The 16,148-nt window shown below is 52.7% G+C and overlaps 1 long non-coding RNA gene across 1 annotated transcript in view; it reads right to left on the minus strand.

The window, feature by feature from the left end:
* LOC103662306 overlaps positions 1 to 13,032 on the minus strand; it is a 56,727-nt gene extending 43,695 nt beyond the window's left edge. Inside the window, exon 1 of the long non-coding RNA XR_568410.2 lies at positions 12,973 to 13,032. This is a non-coding gene — a long non-coding RNA (uncharacterized LOC103662306). The remainder of the gene's footprint in view (positions 1 to 12,972) is intronic.
* Between the last annotated feature and the right edge of the window lie 3,116 nt (positions 13,033 to 16,148).

The raw sequence follows: 16,148 nt of genomic DNA on the forward strand, positions 1-16,148 counted from the left end.
GTCACTTATCTAAGGTCACACAGCTCACCAGTGGCTGAGATGGGGCTCAAGCTCAGGCTTCAGACTCCCCGTCTCTGAGTCACACCCCCATGGAGTGGAGTAACAGGGTGGGGGTGGGTGGCCCAAAGGTGGAATGCTAGAAGGAATGCTGAGGTCCACTCATTGACTATTCGATGTTGATAGTAAGGAGCAAGCAATACCCTAAAGGTCCTCCTTTCCTAGCACTGCCCCCTCCATGAGCTCCTCAGGCTCCCCACCCATGACAGCGTGGAAAAGCCTAATGATGCTCCTGGATGCTCTCACCCTTTCCCCAGGGACTTCTCAGTGCCTCACTCGAGTCCCTGCGTGGGTCGCCTTTGGTTCTCTGAGGGCCTGGCTGCCCTACCATGTGTGTCCCACTTACAGAGTGGCAGGATGGGTTGAGACGTGGGGCTTGCCTTCTACAGAAATCCATTCAAACTAACGTTTCAGTAAAAGGGGAAGTTTACTAAAAGGACACAGGAGTGTCTTGGAGGCAGGAATGTGGTCAAGGACTGGTATGAAGGACAGGACAGCCCACAGGAACCAGGAGTTCCTGCCCGCCATCTCACCCTTCTGCTTCTCCTGGCGCACCTGGGCAGACCTCACCACTCCAGATGGCCACCGCGGCTCCAAGCCCGCATGTAATGAAGAATGGCGCAAAGAGACCGCCTCTAGGCCCTATTAATGATACCCCCAAGATGAACTCTGATTGGCCCAGCTCAGTTCAGGCGCCTGTTCTAATCCAATGGACCTCAGTCCAGGGGGCTGGGTCACACTGAACAAGGGCTACCATGGGCTCACCACTGCGAGGGAGCAGGCTGATTCGGGAGCCACGGTGAGTTAGACAGGAATGCCACAACTGTTCACCACAGCAGTGAGAATACCCCTGGGTGGTGGGTGTGCGGTGCATGGGCCTGGGGGCAGAGATCCAGGCTTCCCTGTCTCAGCAGGGGCTCTCAAGGTGCTCAAGGACTCCCTGGAAGCCGAGTGCTGAGGGACACCCAGGTGGCCAGCTGTGGCCAAGGCCAAGCTTTGAGCAGGAAACAGAAGGGCGAGGGGACTCAGCCTGGCCCCTGGCCCTGCAGGGGCCAAGGTGTGTGGCGGCGGGCTGGTCTGTGAGGGCTGGAGTCCTGGCAAGGGGCCTGCTGGGAAGGCGGGCCAGCCTCCTGGGCTCCAGGGTGGTTATCTGAGGCTGGGAAACCTGTACTTTAGAAACTTGACTATTTTCATGCTGTTTGTATTTTCTGTAATTACTTCCCTTTTGTTCTCCCTCAGTATTTATGGAAGTCCTTTGTGAAAATGCCAGCGGATCCCAGCAATGCCGAGAGGAACCAGCAAAGGGGTTTGTGTCTCTTCCTGGGCTCAAGGTAAAAGAGACCCATCCTGGAGCCTGGGAAGGGAGGTGGCAGGAACCTGGCCAGGAAGACAGGGGAGGGGCGGGGAGGGGACAAGGGCGGCAGCTGAAAGGCTCCTCTTCCCCTGGCCTCTTTCCAAGCTCTTTCTCAAATATGGGGAAGCCCTGGGCTTCCTTTGAACAAAGTCTATTGTCCTGAACTGAGACAGTGGCAGAGCTGCTCCCTTCCTATCTGTCCCATCAGGGGGCCGCCAATGCCACCCGCAGGCCAGCCTTGAACGTGAACTCCTGAAGAACCTGTGCCCCCTGCATGCTCCTCAGGTGCTGGGGCAGGGTCGGGGATCACAGAGGTGCTAGCCCAGAGGAGGGGGCCCTGCCCTGGGACCCAGGGAGTGGGAACCTGAGTCCCTGGGACAAGCTCTCCCCAGGTCCTGGTCTCCACCAGGATCCATGACTTCCTCCAAGCTCAACTTCCCCAGCCATGACATTTTGCTGGGCCCTACCTTAAAAACTCTACATGGGCATCAGAGCCACGTCTGGAGGGTGATGGGGAGGCAGGGAGGTAGGGGGCTGTTTCTCCCTGGGCTCAGGGTTCTTCCCTGCGGTGAAGAGATACATAAGGCTCTAGTGTTAAGAGACTGGAGGTACCCCCGTGGTTCCTAGGGGGCCATAAATGAAGGTCCACAGTGACAGAAAGGACCAGTGATAGAGTCATGGAGACCTTGCCCTCTGAAATTAAGTTATTTGTAAGCAAATTGTCATCAGAACATCGCTGGCAGGTCTTGGCCCTGCCCGCCCCCCCCCCACTGTGGCTATTCCTGGCCAGATGGAGTTGCCCTGGGTGGCTGAGCAGCCCCCAGGAGCGACGTGTCCACAGGCAGAGAAGCAGCGGTGACATGGGACATTAGGTGCCGATGGCTTTGCCGAGCAAGAGAATTGCAATTAAAGATGTGATGCGTCCCTCTGGGGGGCTGTCAGCCAAGGATCCAGAACAAGGGTCTGGAAGCTGGGGGCTTAGTAAAGCAGGTGGGGTGGGGAGTCAGGCAGATGGGAGTCAGGACAGGCCTGTGGGGGTGCAGCCTCCACCCCTCCCAGCAAACCCATCCACAACAACACCTGCCATTAACTGGGTGCCCAACACGCCCCCACTAGAAGGTGGGGGAGTACAATTGTCTCACTTTTACAGATAAGATAAGAAAGGCGTGGAGGTTAAGTCACTTGTCTGGAGCATACAGATAGTGGAGATGAAATTCGGGCTCAGCTCCACCTGGCATCGAAGTCAGGACTCAGAACCACCCTGCCACGGTGTCTCTCTGAGCGTCCCCACACTGGGCCCACCGGACCCCCTCCCCCCGGGGCCACAGGGAGCACTGGCCCAGCTTGGGGCTTGAGGCTGCAGGTGGGTGAAGCCCTGGGGGGATGGAGCGCTCACCCAGACTGCCTGGCAGCCCTACGGCCACCACCACCTCTCCACCCTTTTGTGGGGGAGGAAGAGGAGGACCATCTGGCCTGGGGGACATGTGGAGACTATGAGGTGGCAGACCCAGGAAGGTGGGAGGTGAAGAGGGGTGCACCCGTCACCTTGAAGCCCGAGTCTGAGCTTCTCACCCACCTCGCTCAAACCTCCCGCTTCGGGGAACCCCACTCCTGATCGTCCCTCCTCGGGCTTTGTGCAGTGACATCACCGTCACAAACAGGCGCTTCCTTATCTATACCAAACACACCTGAAGGAGGGACAGCTGCACCATTCTCCTGGCCCTGCTTCTTTGCACACGCCCACCATGCCCCAGAGTGACCCCAAAGGCCAGGTGATATGTGGGAAGCAGCCTGTGAAAAACAGTCCTTTTTAGGAGCTAATCATATCACACCCAAAACGGAGGATGGGAGAGAGTGGGGGAAGGGAAAGGGGAGACGAGATGAGAGCAGAGGAGAAATGAGATGCTCAGGTGCCCCCAAACCTCATGGCAGCAATGCTGAGCTGGGGCTCAAGGAGCAGCTGAATGGGGGGCTGGGGGCCAGAGAGACTGAGTCATCCAGTCTGGGCTCAAACCTGCTCCCTCCAGCTGGGTTTTGAACCTGTTCAGGAAAGACTTACCACAAACCACCCATGTGGGGCACTGTTCCATCTGGTCAGAGCCCAAGGAGGTGAAGGGTATTTGAGTTCTGAGGCTGCCCTCACGAGTGTCACTAGTTTGCTGGGGAAACCTGGGTGCCCAGAGCCTGCAGGACTCACTCCTGAGAGCAGAAGAGCTGACTAGAACCCGAGAGAAGGGGGGAGCCTGGGGGTTCAGAAAGGGAAGACAAGAAGTGAGGGAATTCAAGACGATGCCCTATTTCACCTACAGCACCCGTCCCTTCATGCCCATCAGCCCAAACCTTATCCATCCTTCAAAACCCAGAAGAAATGCCACCTCTTCCATGAAGCCTTCCCTGACCTCCAAATGAAGTTTGCTCTCTCCCTAAGTACTTTGTCCCCACTGATCTCCTAAACCCTGTCACTTTCTTCCTTGCATTGTGTCCCCCGGGCTAGATGTGGACTCTACATGGCAGGCCAGCTCTTGCTTATCACCCCATTACAAGAGCTCTGTAACTACTTGGATAAAGGGAGACTGATGGAGAAGTGGGGCTCACTATGGAGCCGGACAGGTGGTAGAGCACTCGGATCAGAGGACACAGGAGGGATTCAGGAAACGTCAGCTGAAACGAGACTCAGAAGAGCTTTTGCTTGCTTCCTGAGGTTCAGATGGCATTCGGGATCAACGAGAAAAGAAGCCTGTTTTTCTAGAGTCCTGGGTGACTGAGAAACCCAATGCAGTGTCCTCACAGGAGTGGGGAGGCACTGGCTGCCGGGAGAAGAAGCTAGAAGGGGAAAATGCCCCCACCCTCCATGCGGTTTTGGTAGTGGCTGTGGCAAAAATAAAAATCACTTATTTGTTTAAAGGTATTTTTCACTTCAGATATTGTTTCCATCTTTATAAGTTCCATTCGGTTTTTGCCATCTTCCATTTTTCTCCTCACCGTGCTCATGTTTCCTCTACAGTTCGGAGCATATGGAGCCTATCTGTAACCCCTGCTTTGGCGTCCTTGCCTGCTAATTCCATCATCCTTCTTATTTGGGAAGCTGTGTCTGTTGACTGATTTGACTTCTGGTTATGGGTCGTGTTTCCCTTTTTCTTTGCATGACTGTTATTTTTTTATTTGGTGATGGGTATCGTGAATTTTGCATTGGGGTCTGGATTTTGTTGCATGCCTTTAGAAAGAGCGGGACTCGGTTCTGGCTCCCAGTTATTTGGAATCACCGTGACCCTATGAAGGCTTGCTCTTAAGCTCTGTTACATGGGTCCAGTGCAGCCTTTGGCCTCTGACTAAGGTAACATCCTTCTAGGACTGTGTCCATTGTGCCACACACTACAAGCCGTCTCCACCCTGACACGTACACATCTGAGCCATCCCCAGCCCTGTGTGAGCTCGGGAATCGTCCGGTCTCCTGCTTTCCAGCAGCTCTCTCCCCGGCCTCATGCTGCTTCACCCCAATTATGTGCAGATCAGTTTCAAGGACCCTTCTACAGATTTTCAGAACTCTCCGTGGACAGCTCCCCCTCTCCAGTGTTCTTCCTGACAAATTCTAGCCTCCTCAGCCCCCGTCCCAACCCTCAAACCTGGGTCTTCCCACCCCAACCCCCAGGCTCTGTCTGGGATCCCTCTCCCCTCCTCCTTCGCTTGGCCTGGAGCTAAACTGATGCACAAGTGGAGCCTCCCTTCTCTCAGCGACCACCTTGTGCTACCTGTTGCCTACTGTCTGAAAGTCACTGTTTCAGATTTTTTATCCACTTTTCAATTGTTCTCACCAGATGCGCAATTACTGTCACAGTTAACTCCTCCGTGGGCAGAAGGGGCAGCTCCCTGGACAGAAACTAGTCACTGGAGCAATCGCCTATGAGAAGGGAGCAGTGTCTTCAGTAGCGTGCTCAGGAAGGCCTCACTAGGAAGGCAAACTGAGCAAAGTCCTAGAGGAAACGAAGGAGTGAAACACACATGTAAAGTACCCTGAGTAGGAGCAGGCCTGGCTTGCTCCAGGAACAGCCAGGAGACCAGTGCAGCACTGGGGGGGTCCAGTGACAAAGAGACAAGGTCGGAGAGACAAAGGGGCAAGGGGCCAGACTATGAGGAGCCCCATAGGCCCCAGAAGGAGACCAGAGGGTTACTGTGATCAGCCAGACACAAGGTGGCGGGAGCTTGGGCCTGGGTGGTGGCCAGTGAAGTCAGAAAATTCTGGGTGTTATGTTGAAGGACTGGGCGGGAAAGGAGTCAAGGATGACTCTTGGTTTTTGGCCTGAGCAGCCAGAGGGTAGAGTTGCCACTGACCAATACAGGGAAGGCTGCAAGCTAACGGGTCTGCATGCTGGGGGCAGTCCGCTGGAGTGCAGACATGTTAGGTCTGAGATGTGTACTAGACACCCACATGGAGATAACCAGCACAGAGGGAATGAGGCTGGGGAAGGAGCCCACCCATGAGGTCTGGCCTAGCGATGCCCAAGGTCACCAGAGAGCACCCTGCGGATCGTACTCCATGGAATACCCTTCTGCCGCCACAGAAGGGGGCAGGAGCTGGCAAACCAGGATGGGCCCTTCAAAGGCCACTCATCCCTCCTGTCACTCCAAGAAAGTTGGCTCAAGCCATTAAGGGCTGTCAGGTGGCATCCCTGCCCAGGAGCCACACACTAGGGCTCCAGGGAAAGGCTGCATCCATGGCTCTGTCCCCCAGGGCCCATCTCTGCTCCTTTGCAGGCTGCCTGGTTCCCATTCATGACTCTGGACAACAACATGTGCTGCCCTTGGCTCTAGGATGGCTCACCTGATACCCTGCACTTGACACTTACTCCCCCCAACTCTGCCTGGTCCCTCTGACCAGGACACCTGTTGGCTGTGTTTCCCAAGCAGCTGCTGACACCTCTCCCTTCGGGCTGCCATCACTCTGTGGGGTAGCCGCAGCTGGGCTATGACGCAGGGTAAGATCTCTCCCACCCCCAGAAGATCTCTCCCAATAGCCCTGGTATCTGAAAGTCCTTCCAGATAGCTAACTTCCATCCTCATCACTTCATCCTCTGTCCTTCTATCTAATGCCCTCCACCTGGAACAGATGGGCCCCCAGTGGCCCCTTCGTTTCCTTCTCCATTTCTGCTCCCTCCCAGGTGCTCTCCCCTCCCTTCTGTTCTTCCGTGTCTCCGGCACCTTCCTCACTCCGTCTGGTGCCCGCCGTGCTCTCTCACCTCGCTCCATCAGTGGACCGTTCGTCTCAGACAGTTAGTTCAGGGGAGTGTACAGGAAACCCTTGCTGACTCTGGTGAAGGTCCTTTTCCCTCTTCACCCAGGGGAGGCCAGACGTTAACTCGATGCCCCCAGAGTCCTCTCTGCTCCAGATGGTTCCCCTCCCTCAGACACCTCCACGACCTCCCTACATTGTCCTGCTGCTGTCCTCGCAGCGTCCTGGCTTGGCCGAGAGGCCCATCCCTCGGTAGACGAACACCTTCACCTCCACAGTTTCAGCCCCTCCCGTTCCCCTGCCCCTCACACACACATGCACACACGCACAGGCACACGCACACACATGCACATACTGCACACACACGCACACACACACACAAACACACACACATATGCACACACACACACGCACACTGCCCCTTAAGTGATGGTGAGGGCACTGGCCGAGTGATCCATAGCTCCTGTTTCTTCTGCTGCTGCGGTAAAATATGGACAGCGAGAACCGCGGGAGAAATGAGGCATGAAAATTAATCTGCTTTACGATCCTCATGAATATTTAAAAGCTGATGAATATGTAACTACATTTCTTTTCTCCTCCATTAGTGTCTGCTTTTGAGTTACTCTATAGCTGCCTTTGGTTCCTTTGGGGGCTGGTTGGCTAGACTGATTTTTAAATTGGTTTTACAGGTGCCGATAGCTCTTGGGTTCCCCCACCCCCAATTCGGAGAAGAGGATTTGTCCCTTTAAAATTCCTCAGGAAGTCCTGGCAGAGAGAGAGAGACACAGAGAACCCCCTCCCGACCTTACACTGTGGGAGCCCAGAGACAGGGCAGCGATGAGGGAAGACACTTCACAGTTATGCTCACAGAGCACACCCTTTTAGGGATAAACCACCTCCTTCTTCCTAAGCCTCAGTTTCCCTTCACTCCCCACCATCATCAGTCTTTCAAGGCCCTAGTCCAGGGGGGGCTTGAGAAACCAAGAAATCCAGCAGCAAAATGTTATTTTTTGCCTACTCAGAGAATCCAGTATTAAACCGTTTGGTACTTTGCACCCATCTCCTGGCCCCTGAAACAGTCACTCCATCTAGAACCACCCTGTGGAGCATCTGAGCCACCCCCTGGCCTACCCTCCCTGCCACTCCTCTTTGGCTACTCTGGGAGTCTGCTTCCCACCCCCTCCAACCATCTGAACCAGGCTGGTGGGGAGGGAAGGCTGTTCACTCACCTCCCCACAGCCATCAATCACCCCAGAGCAGAGCAGAAGGAGCAGCAGGGCCTCTTCCCAGAGCAGCAAGCTTTTTCCCAGAGCCTGAGGCAGGATCCAGCACTGAACTGGCATCCTGTAGAGGGAAGGCTGAGACCCGGCTGGGGGAAGGAAGGCGCCGTGGGGTGGGGCAATGGGGTGTGGGAGCCATCCATCCTGCCAAGTTCCAGAACACAGCCCAACCTGGGTCAGAATGTGCAGAGGGTCCTAAAGCCCTGCAGCCATCCAGAGAATTCCAGGTTCCACAGTTAGCACTTCGAACTCCAAGTCAGAATGGGACATGGTGAAATCTTAGGGTGCTCACCTGCCCACACCTGTCCTCTCCATCCAACCTTCATTCTACACAAAGCTTTGCAAAGCATCCCACACTCTGTTTTGATCTTATTCCTACCTTCTAACCATTCTCAGAGTCTCTGTACTTTCTAGCTTATCAAATTCACATCTGACCTTCCATCTCAATCATCAGCTCTCTGGACCCCTCACCTACCTATGTTCTCCACCCCTAGGCCCATCCAAGCTAACTTGCTCACCAACCCAAACCTTTCACCCCTATGCCCCAGGCCTTCTGTTTCATCTCAAACACACTTGTCATTTGCTTCCTTCCAGACTCCGCTCAGAACTGCTTCTGACGGGAAGCCCACCTTGGTTGACCTCAGCCCCAAAGAACAATCCTGTCATCTTTTCTGGTTCCCAGGTCTCAGTGCAGAATCCACGAGGTGTTCATTGGCACCATTTTCACGTGTGTGCTGCATGGGAATGGCTGTTTGTCACACAGTGTCTTTTAAAGCGGACCTGCTCATGCCGATGGCAATCAGTGTCACAGCTTGGTCCCAGAATGGCGGCACAGCTGCAGCCTCGAGTCTGTGGAAATGCTCAGCGGGCCTGTCTCACGCGTTCATGCCCTCGCCTTCAGATCAGCTTCACTCCACCTCTGGTGACTGGCCTCTCCCGCGGCAGGAACTTCCTAAGGCAGGGACCCAGGCCTCCTCTCCCTCCCTCTCCCTCAACTCCTGCCCCGGGGGAGACCTCACGAAGGAGCCTCTGGAGTGACACCAGCCTAGGGAGTGGCTGGAACCGAAATCTTGCCCAACTTGGGAGACAGAGAAGGAGCTCTGATGTCCAAGTCAGGAAACCAGGCTGAGGACAGCTCTGCCCGGTGATCGTGACCAAGCCACTCCCATTTTCATCATTCAAGTGGGGATAAAGATCTGTCCCTCCACGAAAGGATTATGGTAAAATCAAATGTGAAAATGCTTCGAGAAGTATAGAACACAATATAAGTATTGGTGTCTCTGCTATTATAATTGCAAACAATAAGTTGTTATAACCATAAATACATGACGTTCCCCAGCACTCCCTGTGTCAAAGGAGTCCTCTTGCTGAGCGCCCCCCTCCCAACCTTGCTTTCCTTCCCCTGGCCAGGGGAGGGACAGGGGTGCCCAATTGGATGAGTGCCCCTTGGGATCAGCAGCTCACTATCCCCAGTATGTTCCCCAAGCGGCAACGTCACCTCCAGCCCCTGGCCTCTCCGCTCCGCTCCCGAGCTGCCTCTGCGGCAGGAACAAGAGTGTGCCTTGTCAGACAAGCCCTGCATCTCCACAGAACATGCTCTAAGCATAATTACCCATCGGAGAAGTGCGCGGGCCCCGCCCTTTTCATAGAGCTGCTGCCACCGCTGGATTGTTGCTGCTCCGCTAGCTGCAGGCTGAGCTGCCCTGGACCAAGGAAGCAAGAACAGTTCTCCGGCTGAGCAGGGACCAGCTAGAGCCAAGTGCTAGAGGGGTGCCCTGGGCCCCTGGCCGTGAGTATCTGGGAAGTCTCCAGCGGCTCAAGCAAATGCTGAGCCTGGTTTCTCCCCACCTTTTCACCACTTGCCATGTTAGTCCCCACTTGCCCCTCTTGAGGCTCCCTCTGGATGGGGAATGTATCCACCCTATGCTTCCTGGTTCCTGACAGGGTCCCTTATTGGCCCTCCTGCCCTCCCTGACCCCATTGCTCTCAGAGGCTGAGGTGTCCTCTGCAGTGCTTGAAGATGTAGACAGGCTGTCAGAGTGGGTCCCATTCCCCAAGGCCAGGTGCAGGGTAGGGGAAGAGAGGTGCCACCTCCTTCCTCCTCCCCCCTCCATCTACATGCCTTCCCCAGGGAAACCACTCCCAGATAACCCTTTAGGAAGATGTGTTCCTGCCTCCCCCACATCTCTCCAGGCTGCTATGTGATTGACTTCACACCATGAACATCATTTCTCCCACTGTCGGGGTATCTCCACAAAAGAAATTCCCAAGCCCCTGGGTCCAGCAGAGATCTGCGTCCTCCACCTACCAGTCTCTAGACAGTCTAAATGATCTTTACACCATTTCTAAAAGAGATGGGGAAATTGAGCCTTGAGTTGGACACTTGACTCCTTCAATTTGTTCCTCTAAGTGGGGCATAAGTCTGAGGGTAGGGTAAGCAGAGGACATTTGGAGGTCCTTGGGATGCAGTCCTCCCAGCTAGGCTGTCAGAGGCAGCAGGGACACCTAAGATGCTCACTGTTTGGACTTCTAGGAGTTCCACCCTGTGGGAGCAGACGCTCTGAAGGAGGCTGATTCTGCTCTTCCTCTCACTGTGGAGAACCCCTCTCTCCCTCTATGTACCTCCTCACAACCCACCCTCTGCTAATCTGAGCCCCAGAGCAGGGCCTGCAGGGACCATGCTGTCCTCTCTTGAGCCAGGTGTGGGTTCTTCTGAGTAGCCCCAAGCCTGTTCTGGGACCACAGCTCCCTGTCCCCCGGGATACTCTGCCTGGTGCCATCTCAGGACTTCTAGGGGATTATGTCTCAAATCTAACCCCAGACTAAAAACCAAGCCAGATCCTTCCATCCAGGATTCTAAGACGTCCACAACACCCCTCACTCTCAACCCTGCACCCTGAGTCTTATCCCAGCCTTTCTCCACTTGAACTCCACTACTGCTATAGTGACAGCTCTATGGGTAGGATGCATTGAGACAAATGGGGCTGTGATTAGCCAGCCATCAATATCTCTTAAAGGCCTATTCTCTCAAGAGCTGGCAGGTCCCTCCAGTCCCCCACCTCCCTGAGCCAAGCAGAGATCCCCAGGGCAGCTCTAGCCTCCCTCTTTCTTTCTCCTTCCCTTCCTGCTCTGGCCATATCAGCCAGATGGATTATGTCTTATTTCTCTTGGATTTGGCTGCAGGAACCAAACAGCATTTAAGGCTATTGATTGTTCAAAAGGCCAAGTGTATAATGTACCAGAAAATTAGTTTGGAATGCCCTGCAGGAGAGCAGCTCCACTCTGGCCTCAGATTTACTCTATTCTGGTGGGCCAGGAGGGGCATGGGGTGGGGGCCAGTATACCTTTCAGTCTCCCCAGGAAGTTCTAGGAAGTCAGCAGCCTCTCCCTCGTGGCCAAGCTGGGGGCCTTCTCACCAGCTAGTTTACCCAGGTGAGTTACATTATAGCAATACCTCTCCTTCACTTCTTCACTTCAGCCACGCCCATTCATCATTTACCCACCAACCCACAAACATGCGCACACGCACACGCGCACACTCACATCACACACACCATGTTTTTTAAATGCCTACATATATGTATGCATATGAGACACTCCCGTGCTTACTAACAGGGGCACATCACTCTCACCTGTGTATACGTGAGAATGTCTGGGCATCCAGATAAAAGGCTCCCTTTGTCTAAAGAATCTGGTGCTTAGAAGAGTACCAGACACAAGACAGGTGATCGCTGACATTTACTGATCTTCACTGAATGGCTGCAGAACCATGGACAGCTCCCTGCCCCCTCCACTCCTGCCCGGCTCTGTGATCAGTTCACCTGGCCAAAAACAGCTCCAGCTCACAGCCAACTGGAGTCACTATTAAGTTGGTAATCATGATAATGGCTTTCATTTTTGAGCACCTGTTATGTACCAGTCACCAGCCAAGCCCTTTGTATGAATCATCTCCTTTGGTCCTCACGACCTCCCAGGATGGAGTCACTATTACTCCCACTCCACAGATGACAAAACTGAAGCTCACAGAGGTGGTAATTCTCCAAGGTTTTCATTGAACTTGTCTAAAATAACAAAGGTAGGGGCACCAAACTCCAGGGGCCCCTGTTAAACTGTACAAGCTTCATATGACAATAACTTCACCAGACAGATTTTCCCTGATCGCAGAAGCTGAGAGACTGACATGTATCAACCCATCACATATTCCCATCTCCAACAGAGCCAGCACCAGCTGGCCTGAGGCAGACAGGAAGTGTGTGCTGGGCTGGCTCATCAAAAAGTGAGCAGGTATTCCTGAAGCCGGAAAATCAAGGCCAAACAGGGCCAAAGGCATTGAAATCTTGCAAAGAGGACACTTGAGAGGCTCAAAGAAGTGTCTGGAAGTGAGATCATGTCCAAGAAAATGGGATGTCACAGACACACCCGGTTTAAAGAAAGAAAAATAACCAGGACATTGCCAGAAGCAACTGTCCAGCCCTTCTCCTGCCCTCCCTGAAGCCAGTGAAAATACTGCAAAAGGCAAAAGATTTAGTTCATTCAAAGAGATACTTAACAATGAGAATGATGGCTGAATTGTTCAGCTAAGGCAAAGCAACAGACTCCCATAAAAAACAAACAAACAAAAACCAGGGAATTGTTTCATAAAAGGTTGAGCCATACCTTTGTCATGGACAAAAGAGAAATAATTTCTATTTATTGTGCCTTGTAGATAAAGTCAGACTATGCAGCACTGATACCCCCGCGGACCCAGGATCTGAGAACCAGTGCATCTGCCAGGGGAGCTCCAACTCCCCAGGCCCAAAAAGAGGCTCAAAATCTTGAGGAAAGGTCATGGACCATTTGGTTTTGAGCATCAGTCCCCACCCTTCCCTCACCCCTCTTTCCTAATGAATAGCCACTTGAGCTTTATTTCACGTGTCGAGATTCTGAGATATTCAAGAAATCTGCACAGCAATAAGCTGGGGCCTGTGGAACAGTGAATGTCTAGACTACATTTCACTGAGCAATGTTTTAAAAGGTAGTGAGCCAAAATAGAATCACCTATTCTGGTGCCTTACCTGATTCGTCAGACTTGAATCCAAATGACTTTGGGGTATTTCCAAAGATACAGTTCATCCTGAAAAAGATAAATATTCACTGACAGTCAATACCATAAGCCATAGGGGAGTTCCAAAGGTGCCGACAATGTGACATGATTGGCATACGTATCAAACTGTCCGAGTGGGCTACATTGAAGGAACAACATGCACTCAGATGTGAAAGTTCGGACATGTAAGAGAAGAACTTAAGTCTAATTTTTTCTCGTCACATCAGCAGCGAGCCACCAGCTGTGGATCCAAGCCCTTTCTTATGTTAGCTGGTCCTTACGCTGAGACCTGCGGGGGGGAGAAGACAAGGATGGCTCAGTGAAGCATGTGGCGCATCCTACCGGGAGTCAGGATACCTGGGTTCAATTCTGGTCTTCCTTTAACTACCTGTGTGGCCGAAGACCTGAATCCCTTTGAGGCTCAGTTTTTTGTTTTTGTTGTCATGTTTTGTTTTGTATTTTTCATTTCCAAAATGGTACCAGTCATTGGCAATGTTGCGATTCTGGCTAAATGAGATAGAAGACCTCGCACAGTGCTTGGCACACAGTATGCATTTATGTAGGTTAGCTGGTGCTTTTGCGGGGAAGGCGTCAGGCAGCCACAAGTCCTGACAAAGGCCCGAGACTTGTCCTGAGGTCTGGAGAAAACAAGGGTGAAGATGGGAGCTGGAGACAGAAGAAGAGCATGAATGGGGGGAGATGGGCATGACCCTAAGAGACACGCTTAATCTACAAGTGTTATCTAGGTCTTCCCACAAGGATACAGGAGGGAGGCAGGGTTTCATCAGTTATCAAAATTAATCTAAGGCCTGAACTCAGAAGGAGAAAGCAAGGTGCTCTTAGAAAGAAAGATACTCTTCATTATCCTAGTGAAGGGTTCAAACTGGCTCACACTGCAGCAAAAGAGCGCAGTTAGACAAGAAGAACTTTCAACTAGAGCTACAAACCCCTTACACAGGCTTCTCCCAGGGGCTCCAGAAGTCAGACAGGCAATTGCCCAGATACAGGGGAATGGATAAAGTGGACTGGGGAAGCCCTAGTTCTTCCACCTCTGAGATTCAGGCATTGAGGCTCTCTTATGAGCAGCTCTCCAGCATGGGGAAGGGGCCCTGCAAAGCCCCAGGAAAGCACCAGTGTGGAAACTCAGCGGAAAGCAGCAACGCTAATGAGTGCCAAGAATAACAGTGGCTTCTTAATGGAGCCCTTAATGAAGACTCATTTTGGGTTTTATTAACGTAGAGAAAAAGCACATATTCTCTCCCAGCTCTCAGAGAGCAGGCAGAATAAAGAGCAGCCCCAAACACGGGCCTGAGCCCACTCCCTGGATCCTGCCAGCACTATCATAATCGGCTCCAGGAAATGGAGTTGGAAGGGCATGTTCAGAGCTCTGAAACCTTCCTTTGCCCTTTGGACAACCTATTTGGATCCCTGCATCCCACACGGTCTTGGGGGTAGATTTCCAGCTGGGCTTAGCTCTGCCATTTACAGACAAGTTGCAAATAAGAACACAAAAGAGACCCATCTCCAAGGTGGTGGCAGTGATTTTAACAGACAGATATATCCCATTAAATATTTAATTAGAATACAGTCCCACCAAAGCTCTTCTACTATGAAAGACTAAAACCACAGCTCTCTAGGATTTATCTGATGTTGGTCACTTATTACCAAATATAAGTGCCTATACCAAGTCTATATAGTCTCTGTGGGCTTCAAATACAGCAAGAGGGATTCAGGTTAGACCTAGAAATTCAGAACTCTAAAACTTGCAGATGACCCTGGAGTTCATCTCATCAAATCCCCTGTTTTATGAGGAAACTAAAGCCCAGAGAAATTAGAAATTCATTAAAAGTCAGAAATTAGATATGCATAAAAATAATCTAAGAGCCAGTTGTGTCTGAGTCATAATCCAGGACATCCACGACAGCGCTCCCCCATGACACCGGCCTTTGCTGGCCCCCTTCTTCCAGGGTGATGGAACTTGGCTAATTAACCATCCCTGGGACTGGGCTGGCATGAGCAAGATGGTATGGGGGGGGGCATGTCTGGGCGGGGACCTGGAGGTGTCTCTTGTCCCCAGATACGAGCCTGAGCCCGGGAGGCAGCTCAGGGATTGCTTTGCTCCATCATTCAGATGCTCAAAAGCTCTTTGTTGATTAAACAGGAGACCCCTATTCTGTGGATCACTGACACTCTACCCTCAAATGAGAAACCTCAGCAGAGGGTTGAAAATCATCCCTAAATAGCTCCACGGTCATCCTGGCCACACCTGCAACGGCTTCGTTGATAGTTAAAGCACAGTTATCAACTTCATAAGAGGAATGTCCTGAAAGCCTATGAAGGGAGGGAGCGGGACTTTTTCCCCGGGAGCCTGAACCCTCCAGGGTGGGGACTTCCTCTGCTTGGTGCTGGGAAAGTCAGACAGGAGGCACTTCTGCCGGGGAGGACCCAACCTGAGGGGAGCAGCCCACCCCACCACCGCACGCAACAGTGCAGCTGCTCAGTGACAGCTGTGTGCCCCACATCGTACTGGGTGCTGAACCCACGTTCTTTCTAACCTAATTTTCACAGCACCTTTATAAGGTAAGTACTATTTTGCATCTTTTAACAGAAAAGGAAAATGAGACAAGTGGAGTAAGACACAAATGGCTTTAAGTCAATTGCTGCAAAACGAACCCCTCGATGTCTAGAGGACACCGAGCATTGAGACAGTCATCGCAGGGAGCCAACTGTGGAAGGTCTCCCAGTAAAGGTTCCCTGGCACTTTTGAGAAAGGCGAGGGGTAGCTGGGAGGACCTCATGACCAGGTGGCAGACCTGTCAGAAAAGCAGCTGACGGTGATTGAGCAGCTGCTGTGTGTACTGAGCTCTCTGCCATGCAGCTCACTACACGATCTCATCTGATTCGCACAACCACCTCCTGAGATCAGCGTTCTGATCCTAAAGACTCAGGTTCAGAGAGGGCAAGTGACTTTCCCAACGCCACACAGCTAGCAAATGGCAGATTCAGGATCTGAACCTACACCAGTCTGGTTCCAGTAGGAGAGGACAAAACCACTGGCTTGACCGGCGGGGACAGCAGCTGGTGGGGACAGGCTAAGAACTAGCTCGGAAGCCACTGGGGGAGACTTCTCTTTCCTAGAACAGAGGA

The sequence above is a fragment of the Ursus maritimus genome, unplaced genomic scaffold (assembly GCF_017311325.1).
Source record: "Ursus maritimus isolate PB19 unplaced genomic scaffold, ASM1731132v1 scaffold_16, whole genome shotgun sequence".
Classification (NCBI taxonomy): Eukaryota; Metazoa; Chordata; class Mammalia; order Carnivora; family Ursidae; genus Ursus; species Ursus maritimus.